At 43.0% G+C, this 16,569-nt stretch overlaps 1 protein-coding gene across 6 annotated transcripts in view; it reads right to left on the bottom strand.

Moving 5' to 3' along the window:
* gab1 (GRB2-associated binding protein 1) overlaps nucleotides 1-16,569 on the bottom strand; it is a 60,400-nt gene that overhangs the window by 32,270 nt on the left and 11,561 nt on the right. The window contains exon 1 of one of the 6 annotated variants that reach the window (XM_027145826.2): nucleotides 10,289-10,437. The exons of 4 other annotated variants lie outside the window; for them this stretch is intronic. The gene's annotated coding sequence lies outside the window, so the exon portion shown is untranslated. Of the gene's footprint in view, nucleotides 1-9,039; nucleotides 9,537-10,288; nucleotides 10,438-16,569 lie in introns of those variants that run through there. One more of the 6 variants, XM_047811915.1, reaches the window with a different exon arrangement.

The following is a 16,569-nucleotide window of genomic DNA, read 5'->3' as shown; positions in this document are numbered from 1 at the left end:
GCAGGCTGCTCTCTTGCTCTGGGACTCCGCAATCAGCACACTTTTCAGGCATTTCTCTCTTGCCCTCGCGTTTTATCTTACAAAAAAAAAAAAACACCAACTGGCCTTGAGCACTGAACAGACAAACAGCACTGTATATATCAAAAGAGCACATGCGACATTGCTGGGTCCACTTTCACACATTCAGAGAGAGAGACAGACAGACAGAGAGAAGGGGGAGGGAGTGAGACAAAGAGAGACCCACAGACAGACAGTCAAAGAGAGAGAGACAGACAGAGAGAGTGGGGGGACAGACAGAGGGAGGGGAGACAGACAGAGAGACAGACCAACAGAGGGAGAGGGAGAGAGAGGGAAGGAGACAGACCAACAGACAGAGAGAGACGGGGTCAGACAAACAGCAAAAAGAGAGACAGTGAGAGAGAGAGACCAAAATGTCAAACAGAGAAAGACAGAAAGAAAGAAGAGAGAGGAAGAGAGAGAGAGAGCAAGAGTGAAAGAAAAAGAAATGGGGTCAGACAGACAGAGAGCAAAGAGACAGATAGACCAAAAATGTCAGAGAGAGAGAGAGATAGAGAGAGACATGAAAGAGCAAGAGAAATGGAGAAAGACGGAGAGAGAGAAATCAGTCACGTCTGCTTTCTTTCTTCCGAGTATTTACGTTCAGTGTGTTGTGAAAAAGCTATTTGACCTTGGACATGTTTTGCAAAAGAAAAGCAGGAGTTCAGGGTGACAGTCAGCCTTGTCCTCGTCTCAGCTTGTTCCTGCCATGGAACGTTTATTTAAAAAAAAACCTCTTACAGTCTTCTTACTTATCAGTGTCCTTCTACAGTCACCATGGACTGAACATACAATCTCAGAGGTGTTCGTCTGCACTCAGGCAGTAAACACAGACTTGTTTTTCCACCAAAACACAAGAAACAAACCAGTAAAAGAGCAAAAAATAAAATAAAAATGAAAAGAATGCAGGATGTTTTTTTGGTATCTAAATGGTCAGTTAGACCGCAGCCTGCAAAGACAAATTTCCTCAGAGGCAAACCTCACGAAACATCTGTAACCACACGTGACTTTTCAGTGCAGAAGTGAAAACTGCTGAAAGGCTCTTGGGGTTTGTAATAAACACCTTATTGCTTATAAGCGCTTCAGGAAAACTAGTAATATTAATCTTAGTGTGAGATCATAAGGTTCTGAACCATAACAGAAATATCACACACCTCTTATAATGTAGGATCTGATCACACACACACACACACACCCTCACACACACCCTCACACACACCCTCACACACACTCCCAAAACACTCACACCCAACCACCCACCCACCCACACTCACCCCCCAATTCACCCCCCAAACACTCATACCCCCAACTCACAACCACCCACCCTAACCCTCACCCACCCTAACCCTCACACACACACACATACCCACCCACTCACCCTCACAGAATTATAAAGCCTTACATATAGTTCTATTTATTTATTAAGTCTGAATTTACTTAATGTTTATTCATTTGCTCAGTCCGCTGTACAGTTCATGTTTATTATTCAGCAGAATAACTTAAATAAAGTTTAAAGATGTTTAACACGTCCTTTTTAGCAGTACAGTGGCACTCGTGTGTCACTTTGGGTGTCTCACTGAGCAGAAATGGGTTCGGTATCATAGTTTAATTATTATTATTTATTTATTTTACACTTAATTATCAAAGATTATTATTTAATATAATATTTGTAAACTTTTCTATGGAAAAAACTCTCTAGTAGGCTAAGGAAAAAACAAGAGTACTTATGAAACTCAAATTCATGAAGCGCCTACTTTCATATAAACCATTTAAAAAAAAAAAATTAAAAAAAAAGACCGCTGAACAGGATCAAATTCTAGTTTTTTGGTATCTAGTAAAAGGAGTTATGCATAAAAACAACTCTACAGACAATTAATCATAATTATCATTGCCAACTTTGTGACTAAGCCCAACTTATTACTGCTTGCTTTGTCCCTGAATACTCAGAGTCCTGTGCTCGGGTCACCACCCGTCTCTGTTGTGTGCCACACACTCCCACACACCGCTTTGACCTGCTGGAAGCAGCATAAACAGTGACAAAGCATGATGTACTGACAAACTGGCTCACCCGGGTCCTTAGAGGTTATTAAATTAGAGCAGTATGAGCTGAGAGAACGCCTGACCCAGCCTGCTCTCAATACGCCTTGGCAGCCATGCGACGCTTTTCACACATCCGCCACCATCAATGCGGTGTGGGAGGGAGAAAAGGACAACCAATCAATCAATCAATCAATCAATCTGTTACCATGGAACTGAAATTTGCCCGAACTCTAAAGAAGGAAAGGACGGTTAGTATTTATCGTGCCTCTTAGTGTTCTCTTAGAGCAGAAGCTAGAAGACAGAGATGTCTGTTAGGATTAAGGAGCATGTGGCTTAATCAGAGAGCTGCAGTTTTATTGTAGAGTCCTGAGGTGGAGGAGTTTCTCCATGTAACGGTTTCCTGTGTGGGGTAATCATGACCTCCCAGTTCCCTCAACCATAAAGCATACGCTTATCTTGAAATATTTCTAATGTGTTTAGCAATTCTGCCGTTAAATCGTTAGTCCTTTGCGAATTTTGTGTCACATGAGCAACTTGTCCCGCTGCAGTAATGTTCAAGACTGTTATAGTTAGAGATTATTCCATGAAGAAGTTGTAGTCCTCCTGGCACAAACACTGGTCTATATAGTACGAGTTACAGCAGAGACGTGGCTCAGATAGACCGGCACACAGGTCAGTGTTTTAGACCGACTAAGAGATAAAAGCGATGCTACGTCACCTTTCTTCAGCAGAGCTAAAGTCTAACGGACCCATAGCAGGATTTCAAAGTAATATTTAAAAAAAAAAAAAAAAAAAGTCAAATAAGGGGTGAGGATGAGGAGGATGAAAACATAGTATGATTGTTAATTAATGATAAATATTACAGTGAAAGCGGTTAATACTGGATGTACGATTTAAGCACCACAAGAAAGCACAGGACATTCAAGACAACACTCCGGATACTTAGTATTTGTGTGTGTGTGTGTGTGTGTGTGTGTGTGTGTGTGTAAGTGTGAGATTGTGTGTGTGTGTGTACACAAGCAGTGTGATCCACATTTAAAATGTTTAACACACACACACACACACACACACACACACACACACACACACACACACACACACACACACACACACACACACACACACACACACACACACACACACACACACACACACACACACACACACACACACACACAGAGTATCTGGAGCGTTGCTTTGAACACAAACCACAAAAAATGTGCAGTATTTTCACTCCAGTCTCTAAAGACTGCTGATACATGATCCCTCCACTCCAACAAAACATTCTTGCAATTTCTTCTCTACAGATTATTTCTTACCAGAAATGTCCCAACTGCATCCAAGTAACCATTTTTTGACCTACCAGGCAAACAGGGTATTCAGAGTTCAGTCGGCTTTAGGGAGGGAAGAAAGGGGGGCCTAGAGTTTTGGGAAACAACGACCTCTTATCCTGTAATCACAGCACTATAAATGCATCAGCCAGGATTCTGTAACTACATTGTTATTTAGTTTCTCTAGCACACTATTTTCCAGCCAGGTTTTTAAACCGACATGACAACATGGCACAAGATATAAACATGTTCACGCTGCTGCTTTCCAAAAACAATCATGCCTTTCAACATCCATCTCTAAATGAACTACTTCAAACGCTCCGTCACAAAAATTAAGACTAAACAACATTAAACGAGTATTACATTACTCTCGTATTGTTTTGTGGCCTGCAGTTGTGGCCTGGATTGCTGGATCAATACTGGAGCAGATTTGAGTGTTCACAGATTCGATCCATAAATTTTTTATAAACTGCAATGATGGACAAACAGCATCTTAAAGCACGGGACCTTATAAAATGTATCAGCTATACAGTATATGACGTATAGTATAGCCGTCACCACCCTCTGGTGAAGCGGTGGCTCAAGAAGTTAAGGCTCTGGGATGTTGATCAGAGGATCAAGGTTCAAGCCTCAGCACTGACAAGCTGACACTGTTGGGCCCTTGAGCAAGGCCCTTAACCCTCTCTGCTCCTGCAGTGCTGTATTATAGCTGTCCCTGTGCTCTGACCCAAAGAAGAAAGAATTGCACTGTGCTGTAATGTATGTGTGACAAAATAAAGGGCTTCTAATTCTATTCGACACCGGACACAGTATATACACGTTTACCAACATAACTATAATCACCTACATCATCATCATCCTCCTCCTCATCATCATGATGAACCAACTGATTCCCTATGATTAGATAACCCATGGTTTGTTTTTTTTACATTATGAAAGGAAGGCAAAAAACACCTGGACAATTTTCACAGTACAATCTGAGCTTAAATATTCAGCTTAATAAATCTACTCCAATCAGTTTGAAAATTATAAATAAAAACAGAGAGTGAGGAAAAGGAAACCGTTCACCCTGTCGGCGATGTTCAAACCCTCACGATGCCATTAGGGGAACGATATTAACCATGCTGTCTGAATGGAAGGGATGATATTCTCTCTCATGTATGTGAAAGAGGGCATTTGCATCTGAGCATGTGTTCTTTTTCTTTTCCCAGGTGCAGTTAGGCCACGTTCACACTCAATTCGTATATTTTGCTCAGATCTGATTTTTTTGTTTGGCTGTTCACATTACCTTTTAAAATGTGGCCTACATTAGATACCAGTGGGAACTGTTTGCTTTTTCGAACTGACGCACATGCGCAAACGAACAATAGCAATGATGTCACACGCGGCACGCCGTTGCGCTAAAAGGTTGGCGAGGTTATGGAGGAAGTATTGTATCATCGGGTGCAAGCAAACAGATCATGTAATGCTATAATGTGATGTATTCAGCGCAAACATTATGAGCTGGTTCACGTAACCACTTTATATAACACTCTTAACACACACGTTACCAGTCACGTTTGTGTCACGTTTTCGCTGGCGCAAAAAAAAATAAGTAAATAAATAAATGAGCAAATTAATCAATCAATCAAGCAATCAATTGATTGATTGCTTGATTGATTACTTAATTAATTGGCTAGTTAGTTGGTTGTTTAGTTAATTTTCGCCGGCACATAATTGTGACCATTGTCGATGTAGATTGACATAAAAGTCGCATCAAATCCGCCTTGGTTGTTCACACTGCGGCCACATTGGAAAAAAAATTGGGTCTGATTCAGGACCACATATGGAAGTGATCTGAATCTGATTTGAAAAAAATCAGATCTGGGCCAGATTTGAGTGTTCACACTACTCCTGAAGAAGTCTGACCTGGTCACTTGACCCCCAAAAAATCGGATTTGGGCCACTTTTACCTGCAGTGTGTGTGATGTGTTAGTCTCCACCCTCCCATGTTAGCAGCAGTCATATATTAAGCAGAGTTAGCATGAGGATGGGAATTAGTAGTGATATTTGGATATTTGACATACATCGCAGATGTGGCTGAGCTGCCATAGTGCCTTTGCATTACTTGGCGATAAAAACATTTGTCAGCTCAGTTCTATGTATGAATGATGGTATCAGGTCAATATCAGACTTTGGACAATATTTTGGAGCTCTGGTATTGTTAGCAATTGAAAATGAAAGACATTTGAGACTTTCTGCTGTTTCCTTAAAGCCTTAGAAACTCTAAACTCATTTTACTGACTGCGCCTGAGAGTCCATTCTCTTTCTCCAATACACCTCTCTCTCCGTGTCTCTGTATCTCACTCTCTCCATCACTCTGTCTCTCTGTGTCGGTCTCTCTCTCTTTGTATCACTCCTTGTCTCTGTCTCTCATGCCGTCTGTCTCTCACGCTGTCTGTCTCTCCCTCCATCACGCGGTCTCGCTGTCTGTCTCTCTCTCTCTCGCTGTCTCTCCCCATCCCCCCCTTCCCTCTCTCTCGGTCCCTCTCCTTACTACTTATTTCATTACAATTCCTGAAAAAGACAGAAAAGCACTGAAATCCAAGTAGACTCGAGACTGCAGCTGCCATAATATAATTCCAAACACACCCAAAAGTAGGTGAGTGTGAGTGTGTAAGTGTGAGTGAGTGTGTAAGTGTGTGTGAGTGATGATGCAAAGCAGCTAGGAGCTGGGTCACATATGAGTAAGCAGATCTCTGTGATGTCTCTGTGAATCCTGACTTACGACGTCCTGCCAAATGCCCCGCAGACGTTCAGTACCTCACAGTGGCCCTGAGATAAGCTTATTTTCCTCTTCTGTTTTTAATTAACATGGAAACATGGATGAATGGACTGGAGAGCTTGGATAAAATCAACAAGGCTACCTGAGTACAGAGGGATATTGGGGTTTTGCAAAGGCGTTAGTTTTACTCCACCTTCCACAGTAAGGAGCGAGCAGCACTAAAGTAGCCTGTTAGTAGATTCGTCTAAAACTGGATGCAAGTTTGGTTTATAAAAACTATACCACACTGTTTAACTACGGATGTGGCAGATTAGTAGGTATGGCATTGGGCCAGTGATCAGAAGGTTATGAGCTCAAATCCCAGGTCCACTAAGCGTCCTCTCCTGGGCCACTGAACAAGACCCTTAACCCTTAATTACTCACTTGTATAAAAATGAGATAAAAAGTAAGTCGCTCTGCACAAAACTAAAACTAAGGGCGTATGCCAAACGCCAAAAACGTTCAATGTCTATTCTGATTTGTCAGACTCGTATTTTATAACAGCAGCTTTGACGATAGTTCTGGCTGCAAGCTTCATATTATTAATGTGCTAATGTTTTAATTATTGTACGGCAGTCTGTCCGATCCAAATGAATAAAATAAACGTGCGTATTGGCTGATAGGCTTATGGAAAGCCGACAGTCTTCAGGATACAGAGTTTAGTATCGTGTGCTTTTGTGTTATTCTTTTTTTTTTTTTTTGACAATTCACTCATTTTATGCACCTTCGAGAGCGAGCAAGAGCGCGAGAGAGAGCGAGAGAGAAAAGAGAGGCAGTTGAGGAAACAACTGGTTACAGCTGCTATAACACGCATGGCCGGCAATGACGCCAGGTGAAACCCAGAAATAACCGAATGATAGAATGTCTGTATTAGCCATGACTAAAATACTGATACGAGTGCATGTGCTATTTTTGTGGTCAGGAAGACTAAAGAGCATCCCGGAGATTAAGAACACACTGACCTGGGAATAACATTTTGGACAAGGCGATCATGGCACTCCTTCACAAATGGAAAAATTCCACAGTTTTCCCAAGGCAACACCGCTAAACAGGAGGGTTTATTATATTCGGTGTTGCTGCTTCAAGTTTTCATAAGGGGATCTAAAAAAAAATCCCTTTCTATTAAGATAAAGACAAATAAAGCAGAAGCAGAGAGTCACACAGCATGTGTGAGGAGGGATGGGCTCTGTGTCAGACCTGACCATGAACAGGATGACCTTGGGAGCAGCTGGAGCAGCTGCGTGGTCCATCTCTGTAAGAACACCCAGCATCAATCCTTTTATTCATTAAGACAAGCCAAGCCCATAACAGTTTAGCCAGGAGGCCAAAAGTCCGGCCTAGCCCGTTAAATTGGATAACGCAGTTAAGCAAACCAATCTTTCTGAAGCGCGGGTTAGGCAGCGATCGCTATCTCCCTCAGGTTTAGTTCTAGTTCACGTGGTTAAGGTCATGAACCTCACTATCGTAGCAAAGTAACAACAACAACAACATTGAGAAACTCGTAAAGTAGTCGTCGAGCACCTGATCAGAGGAGCCGTGGTGGGTGCGTAGGGGAGCGGCGGCGCTGTCGAACATCTGCTGTTTGACACGAGTGTACGGCCTCTACAGTCTACAGATAATCAACAGCTGTTTAAATAGCACACAATGTAGAAAAGATCACCTGCTGAAGCTGGGGAGAAAAAAAAAAAGTCATAGGACTTCAGGGGTCAGAAACGAGGTGTGGAGGCACACTGGGTTTCGCACCGTATACGGCTTACCGAGTGCTTGTGAAAATCACGAAGGTGAAAAATCCTACAACATATATAATAAAGCAAGAAGTCCATGAAATCTATAAATATGATCCAGCTCTCAGCAGACAGATATGAGAACACCAGCTTCTTTCTCGCCTTAGTCAGATGTACGCATGAGGAAATGAGGTGCTTCATTCAAATGCAGCTCAATATTGCTACTTGCTTCTTTTTTTACATATTCTCATGTCCTCTCTTTTTAATCGCTAAAGGACAATTAATCGAATTCATACACCACTAAATGCCTTCCAGAAAAACAAAACAAAATAAAACCTATCGCTTGTGTTTTCATTTCCCTGAGGAGACTTCCCTGATACACTTCTCAGATATCGTAGCTGCACCTTGTCTTTATGCGTTTTTAACCAAACACTAACTAACAAAATCTGTAAACCTGAAAGCTTTCGGGACTTCTTTAACATCGACGCTGTTGGTTTACCGGCGGTTTCTTAGCAAACGTACATGTTGTAATGGCTACTGAATACTTTAGGTATCGTGATATATTTTTAGCATGCTGTCCAGTCCTACCTTAGATAAGTGTTTATATCATTTCAACGACGTTCATTATCAATTAGCAAACCTTACAGATGGTATTAAATAGTAATTATACCTGCTCGGATGTAATAAGTGTTGTATTATAGCCAGAATGTTGTGGGAATCTTCTCGGTCCGCATGACTAAGCAGATTTCTTATCTTGCTACATATTCCATTAGTGAGGTTTTAAACCAAGTAGCTTTTTAAGTGGTTAATCTGGGTGACTGGGTGATTATTAAAAAATAATTTAATACATTTTGATTTCCTGAATTACGTTAAATCCGCTGTGTGATGCCCGGTGTCAAGGTTACTGTGTTCTGATGCTAAGGTACGTTCTGATGCTATATTGTAAGCGTAATAAATGGTAGCACCACCTTCTGTGATGTGATTGGTCTTCCGTGATTAAAAAAAAAAGGCCTAAAAATAAAAAGGCCTATACTTTACAACCGTTTCATTTACGCCTAAGCAAGAAGTCTGCAGTCCTACTTACCGCTGGAGTGTAAAAGTTGCGAATGCAGGAATGAAGCCAGAAGTTATTTCAGAGTACCAAAGCCCAGTGTGTGTGTGTGTGGAGTCTAAGGATGCGGTAAAAGAAGAACGTAGGGCAATTTAAATCCGGTAAAAGCGGTTCTTCCCAAAAGCCGGCCGACTGTTTACAAAAGCAAGAAACCTGAAAGATGACTGAAGTTGAAACCGCAAGAAGCTAGAAGAGCAGGAAGATCCATTAAAGCCTGCAGATGGAGAAAGCTGGTTAATCCAGCATGACTGTGGAGGAAGACAAGGAGAGCGAGTGGACGAAAGCGACGTCGGATAAGAGAGAAGACGTTGATCGATAATCCAAAAAAAGATCAGCGGTTTTTATTAGCCGTCTCCTCGTGGGTCAGTTTCGTCCTGCCCCTCTCTCGTGCTCTCCTTGAGCAGGACACGAGTCAAAGCCGAGCGTACGAGCACAGAGCCAACGTGCTTCAAACAAAACCCAGTGAGGCATTAACCAGACAGCTGGGGAGAGGAAGAAACAGCTCAACATGAGCCAGAGGGAAAAAAGAGACATGGGTTTAAACATTAACATCGTGTCCAGTTGAGCATTTCAGACAGTTCTGACACACACACACACACACACACACACAGCATTAGGAGATTGCAGTTCATTTCCTGTAGATCCCGGAGCAGTGTCCAGTGATGCACCTCTGATACAGGAAAACAGTCTTTTTTAACACACACACAAACATGATGGGGGCAGGCTGGAAGTTTCCACTTTGTTGGCGTTTTTTTTTTTTTTTATCTTCCTGATCATCTGTTCCCAACACACACTCTGAGAAAAAGACTTCCTGTTTTGCCTCTATTGTCACACTTGTGTGCTGCATGGCTGGACACATCTAACTTTAGACATGTGTGTGTGCGCGTGTGTGTAGAAGCCGCTTCCTCCATACAGCAGATCCTCCTCAGCTCTTTGGATCTTAAAGCAAAACACTTGCTGGTATACTGAATATACACACAGTGTATATGTATATATATATATATATATATATATACACACATACACACACACACACACATACACACACACACATACAAGACTTCAATACTTCTCTTCAGCACTGCCGCAACAATCTTCCTCATCTGCCTCAGCTCATGAAATTAAAACTATTATTCATTCCAAATTCCCCAAACAAATGCACCTCATATTCTGTGACAGGACTCTACCATCAAGCATTTTTCATAAAACTCTGCTTGCTTACCTCGCTCACTCACTGATGTTTAAGCTCCTGAACTGAAGGACTGTTTGGACAGGCCAGGAAGCTGCATGGCTACAGTGGAGTGGAAGAACTCCAGCCCCTCTCCTCCAGCAACGTAATGCAATTTAGCCTGAACCGCACTGACCGACGCAGGAGGAGGTTTCCTCTCTCCATAAACACAGCTCCAATATGGCTGCTCTCAGGAAGGCTTTTGCATTACATAAGTAGGATGTTAAGACAATCACGACCTGTCCTGCTCTCTCCCTCTGTCCTGGATCCAGAGCCTCCAAAATCGTAACCGTAACGCAACACTGCTAGCCCAGCTGCACAAAAACAGGATAGCGCCTGGCAGACAAAGCGCCGCGGCACAAAAGAAACCTAAAGCGGATGCAGCAAACAATTCCAGTGCAACATGCAGGAGGGTGTTTACCTGTTGAGATTAATTGTTGACGGGAGGAGAAAGAAAACAACAGCGGCGAACTGTTGCCTTTCTACTTCTATTGAAGTTCTCTGTTCCCTCTCTCTCTCTCGAGCCAAGCTACAACTCCCTGCTCCAATAACCCCTGACCCACAGGAAGTAGACACAATGGACTGAAAATAACGAGAGAGAGAGAGAGAGAGAGAGAGAGAGAGAGAGAGAGAGAGAGAGAGAGAGAGAGAGAGAGAGAGAAAGAGTTACAGGCCACCTCCTCTCTCCTTCCATGTTCCTCTCCTCCACCAACCCCAGCACAACAACACTCGCTTCCATGCGGCGCTCGAGCAGGCTGTGGTCATCCCCAAAAATACTTTCCACCCGATAACTCGGCTTCATTCTTCGCATTCCCTCTGTGATCTCCAGGCCCCACCCCGGTAAGTCACAGAAGAGCTGTGTGAGCCCCCTTACATGAATACACAGAGTGCAAACTTCCCAGAGAAACAAACTTTTATTACATCCAGCAAAGGTCGGAGATAAGCCTCGAGTTTGGAATGAATGGTTGCGGCTCTTAAGGCAAGAAAGTGACATACTGTCAACTGCGAATTCCGTCCTGCCTCAAAAATCCTGACAAAAAAAAATAGAAAGAAAGAAAGACACTATAGACTGGAAAGAAGAATCAGCATAGCTGGCTAATGACCTTTGACCCCACTGAGCAACTATGTGGATCCATGAATTACATCATTGACATCTATTCTTTCTTTTACATTCGTTTAGTCATAAGCAAGAGATGAGACGTACGGCTTCCTGAATGCGTGATCGATCGTGGCAACACCTTTGGGTCGTAGCTGAAGTTAGCTAATTAGCAAACGATAGACATTGAGCTTTATTGACACTGGAACTGTCTGCTCACTATGGTAACGATGGTCACTCCTATCAATTATAGGATTAGCATTAGATTAAGGTCACATGGCCTGGATTTATCCACAACGTGCTGAAAGTAGAACTGATGACTAAAAATTGCAATCCAATTTCAACTGATAAGAAACTGGACAGCTAATAGACTCGCTGACTCTCTGAAGCAGTGCAGGATATAATAGACCTTCTCACTATGTACTATATAATCGTGTCTACACTGTTCCACAGGATGCTGTGGCACTCTTGCGAACGATCCGAGATCCTGCACGTCCTTGCTGCTTCCAAACTCGTTATGCTCGTTACGGATTAATGACCGAGTACGACGTAAGCCCTGTTACAAAATGTCCTTCTGCAAAAAACGCACTTTACCGTGAGACTAAATTAAGCTTCGTTTACGTTTCTTACCCATAATCCAAGTAAACGATTGACTAAAGATACTAACACTCATATTTGTGCACTGATTAAAAACCAGCTTGCTGTGGTTCATGCCAGGCTTGCTTCGTCGCGTTTAGAAGAAATAACTCCTGAATTTCCTGTAAATAATAAGAGTATTATATGGAATTTAAACATAACCAGACGAGAAACGTCCCCTTGCTTTCGGAACAGCGCTTCATGACAAAGAACGGACACATGCTCAGCCAGGACGAGTGTGTCGCCGTTATACTTGAGAGAAAAAGGGAGAAGATGGTGTAAACACGGCATAATCCAATCTCAGACCCATGCTAATCACAGCAAATTACATTCAGCACACAACCCAGGACTGATGTGGCACAAATCTAATTGCGCCTCTATGACTAAAAAAAAGGGAGCGAGCCAGCCAGGAAATGGACTCCAATGCCAAGAAGAGATAAGCAGACACACATCATGAAGCATCCTTGACACACTTCTCTTGTCTTGGTTAGATAAGTGCTGAACAATGCCGACTGCGATGGCGGTCGTTCGCTAATTTACGCCGGTCATATAACGCAGTGGACGACGGAATCTTTTGAAGCGGTTCACCTTTTTCTCGAGGGTGCAGAAGTAAAGAAAGTGACTTGACTTTGAGGACAAGGACACAAAGCAAAACTGTTTGTTTTTATTGGGTGAGATGTCCGAGAACACTGAGTTTATTTCATGTGTTCAAAATGTTTCATCCAGCCTAAGATCCTTTTTGTTTTTACAGGTGCCAATGTCCAGGCCCTTGATTACACGCACGCCTGGACCCCTCAAGAAGGGGGCAAATAAAGAAAGCATGAAGTCCAGAACAGAATAAACATTCTTCGCTCTTTAAAGCTCGTCCTCCATTTTGAAGATCTCAAACAAATTGTCAAAACGTTAAGGAAAAATAACGGCCAAGAAAACTCCAAGCTAAACCCAGATATCCAAGCCCTCGCACTATACATAGCTCTGCTCTTTCTTTCCTCGTCTGCTTCTCCTTTTCCTACAGACAGATTGTTATACCACTGCCTGGTGTGTCACAGCTGCTTTTTCCATATGCTGATGGAATGTTATCCATCTTATACACAGGTTCCTACTGCGATGAGACTCGGGCACATCGAACATTCTTCTTTCACAGCACACAGAATTAAAATGTACAGTCTTTACTTCAGTGTGTGTGTGCGCGTTTATCTAGCTTTTAATATTTCTGACCGTATCGAAGACGAACTTGCGCACACTCACGAGCGTACGCGGTCATACACACCCCCGAGCAACGTCCTTATTGTTCATTTTCAGCTATTAATGGAGTCGAACCAACAGAGCGTAAGTCAGACGTTAGGTTTTCCATGCCGTGTTGTGGTAGAAACAAGGTCATTGATCAATAGCTCTTAACCAAAAGTCTATTCAGGCTTCGCTCGGCCCCTCACGCGGCTCTCAGCTGCTCTGCCAATGTTTACAGTCGACAGCTCTTACGTAGAAACAATGTCTGAAAATAACCGCTGTGTGTCACAGATTTCAGTGCACGGGTTCGTTAAAAAGGCCGTCCAAAGGTCAAGAATTACGTCCGAGAGCCAGTTTGGCTTTAGTCATCTGACCAGGATAGAATAATGCCATTTGAAAACAAGTGTGAAATCGGAGACAGAGCAAAGGGTAGACACGTGCACACACACATCATTCTTGCCATCATCTTTTTCATTTGCCTTCCCTATTTTCCTGGTAGAAGAAGGTCGGCAGTGTTAGACCCACTTCCTTCTTCTGTTGCTCACAAAGTCACATGCCTTCGTCAAAGCTCTGGCATTCGCATTCGACACATTCCTCTGGCCTGACATGTCTCTGTTCGCATGAGTGGAGCTCTGACTCGCTGAAACTGCAGCCGGACCAAACAATTTGGCTTTGTTTACAGCGCTGTGGGTCCTGTAGGTGCCGTCATGGCCAGCCCAGGCTCCTGGTACCGGAGAAAGAGAACTGGTTTTCCTTCCATACAGAGGAAATGACATAAGATACTAAAACACAACTCGGGTTCATGAACTAAATGTCGGAAATGAGTATTTCACCCTGGCGACATTAATGTGTTCCATTCGCTTATATAAAAGCGAATAAATCCTTTGAATTATAAACCTAATTTGTCATTTCTGGCAGTAAAACTGAACAGGCTATTAGGCTGTAGGACTGGATACATCATTATGCAGCGATAGATATACGGATGATCATCATGAGGGCAAAAGCTGTGGAAACGGCCGTTCGGGGAGATTCTCGACTCCTGAAATCTGATCTAGTCCATAAACCGCGTGCTACAACACCTGCAGCTGGCACCTGCTCACCCGAAATCCCTCATTCAACAAAACTGAAGGTAAAAAGCAGCTGTCTGTCTGTACCTGTAAGGTCCAGCCTGTAGAGCAGAGTAACATAAACTTTAGTTTAGAAGTAAACTGACCTTGACTCCTGCCTGGATGTGGAACGGTAGTTTCTAAGGCGCCTGAGCCGAGCCGAAGGGTGATGAAGAATCCAAAGCAGGACAGTAGGCCTCCTCTCAAACCTCTCAAAGTTAAACCCACACACAGCAAAAAAGTTCTTCGCTCGAAGCAGGTTTCTCTTTTGATGCAATCACACACATGCAGACGGTATCTGTGTGGGCATGGCGCCAAGCTGAGGCTATTGAATCATGCTGTGCAAAAGCCCTTTAATGCAATCAGGGCGAGTACAGCACTGTCACTAGGGACAACTGCTAAGAGCTCTCTCACTCTCTCTGTCTCCGTCTGTCTCTCGCTCTCAAGCTCGCTCTCTTTTCAGTCAGGGTTGGGGGAGCAGGGGAGATCCTATAAGGCCTCACGTTAACCTGAGGAATTACACAGGCCAGCGGCGGCATTTCACAGCTTGCCTCTAGCTGATCTCCTCCTACACACGGACTCTGCTGGTCCACGTCTAACCGAACCTACACCTTAAAATAAAAGCCTCAATCCCGACTTACAAACAAATGTGCAGCTATTTTGGGCAAAACATCAGTATTCCTGAAACCTAGATTTAAAGCCTGGTAGATGCTTCAGGAAAGACTTGAGTTTCTGATGCCGTTGTCCTTCGGCTGAAGGTTTATGCATGAGTTTTACGCGAGATGCCCGCTCCCATTTTCTCCGAGCTTGAGGCCAGCACTGAGATTTAACCCCCCCCCCAGGCAAACTGAGGTCCATGATCCCAGTCTTATCCTGACTAACTAAATCAGAGCAGTGTCAGACTTTACAAGATTGCTGTGTTTGAGCTCCTGTTGTCAATTTCAAGAGACAGATGTGTCTCTATGCGCCTTGCAGTCATCATCCTGTGACACAGAAATGTCTGGACATGAAGCGCAAAAGAAAAAGTCCTGACCGTTTGCTTTTATGCTTCATCACGTTCATCCTGGTTCACAAACTGCTACGAGCAAATGTCAAGCATTAAGCGTTATCGTTATTATAGAATATTACAACATTCCCAAAATGAGCACAGTCTGAATCCTTCGGAGCTCGAAGGAGCATTAAGCCTTGTTCATTAAACATAATTACTAATTATGTTTATTACAAAAGACAAGACAGAGTTATGTAAAATCGGAACTGCTCGATTTGATCCTCGGCCTCTAGTCAACATGGAGCAGACGGCTACGTCAGTATTACAGCCCTATAAATCCACATACGCCTTCCTGATCGTCAGAACACGTGAAAGTAATAACCGTGTGTAGAAACAGACGTGGAAGAAATACGCAATTAAATACGATCCTCCTGGGTTTTGTTTTTATAATGAGGAAACTGTCTGGGTAACTAAGCTATAATCTTCCCAATCCTCCTGGATCTTGTTATATATTTCAAAAGTCTATTAAAGTAGGCTGAAGTGAACAAAAATTACATAAAATCTAAATGTAGAGTTTTCAGATTTGCCAAACTCTCTCTCTACATTCTCTAAATTCTATTCGGCCCATAAATTCATATCATTTCAGGAGACAGCATGTCAGTCAAGATGCATCTACGTCTGTTCACTATAAACAATAATAAAAATAAATGAATAAATTTAATTAAATTTAAATAAATTAAAATACAGTTAAGGCATGAGATCCACGATGCCTGTTTGGATCTGGCATTGGAAACCTGACCCTAGACCTGCATTAATGCACATCTGGTGCATATTTTCACAGCGTGCTGCAATGCTAAGGTATACACGTACCCTGTGCTCAAAACGGCCCTCGTTCCAAACAAAAGAAAGAAAGCAAGTGAAGCATGGAAGGGGGAGCGAGAGAGAGAGAGAGAGAGCACTATGTAGCCATCTGGTAGCCATCAGCAGAGGAAATGATCTCCACGCCGCTCTCAGATACCAGAGAACATCGGCTTTCTTCTGCACGGCTACTCAATAGATACAAAAGGATAGAAAGGAAGCACGAGAGAGAGAGAGAGATAGAGAGAGAGAGAGCCTGGTCGGTTCACATTTCTGCCAACTCTAGCGTGATGGGAAATGCTGTTGAATATCATATACTGAACTGTGAAATTAGTTCTGCGCTGAATAGGAAGTGAGCGTCCTC

Source organism: Tachysurus fulvidraco, chromosome 4 (assembly GCF_022655615.1).
Source record: "Tachysurus fulvidraco isolate hzauxx_2018 chromosome 4, HZAU_PFXX_2.0, whole genome shotgun sequence".
NCBI classification, from domain to species: Eukaryota; Metazoa; Chordata; class Actinopteri; order Siluriformes; family Bagridae; genus Tachysurus; species Tachysurus fulvidraco.
This window is presented reverse-complemented; position numbering and strand designations above follow the sequence as displayed.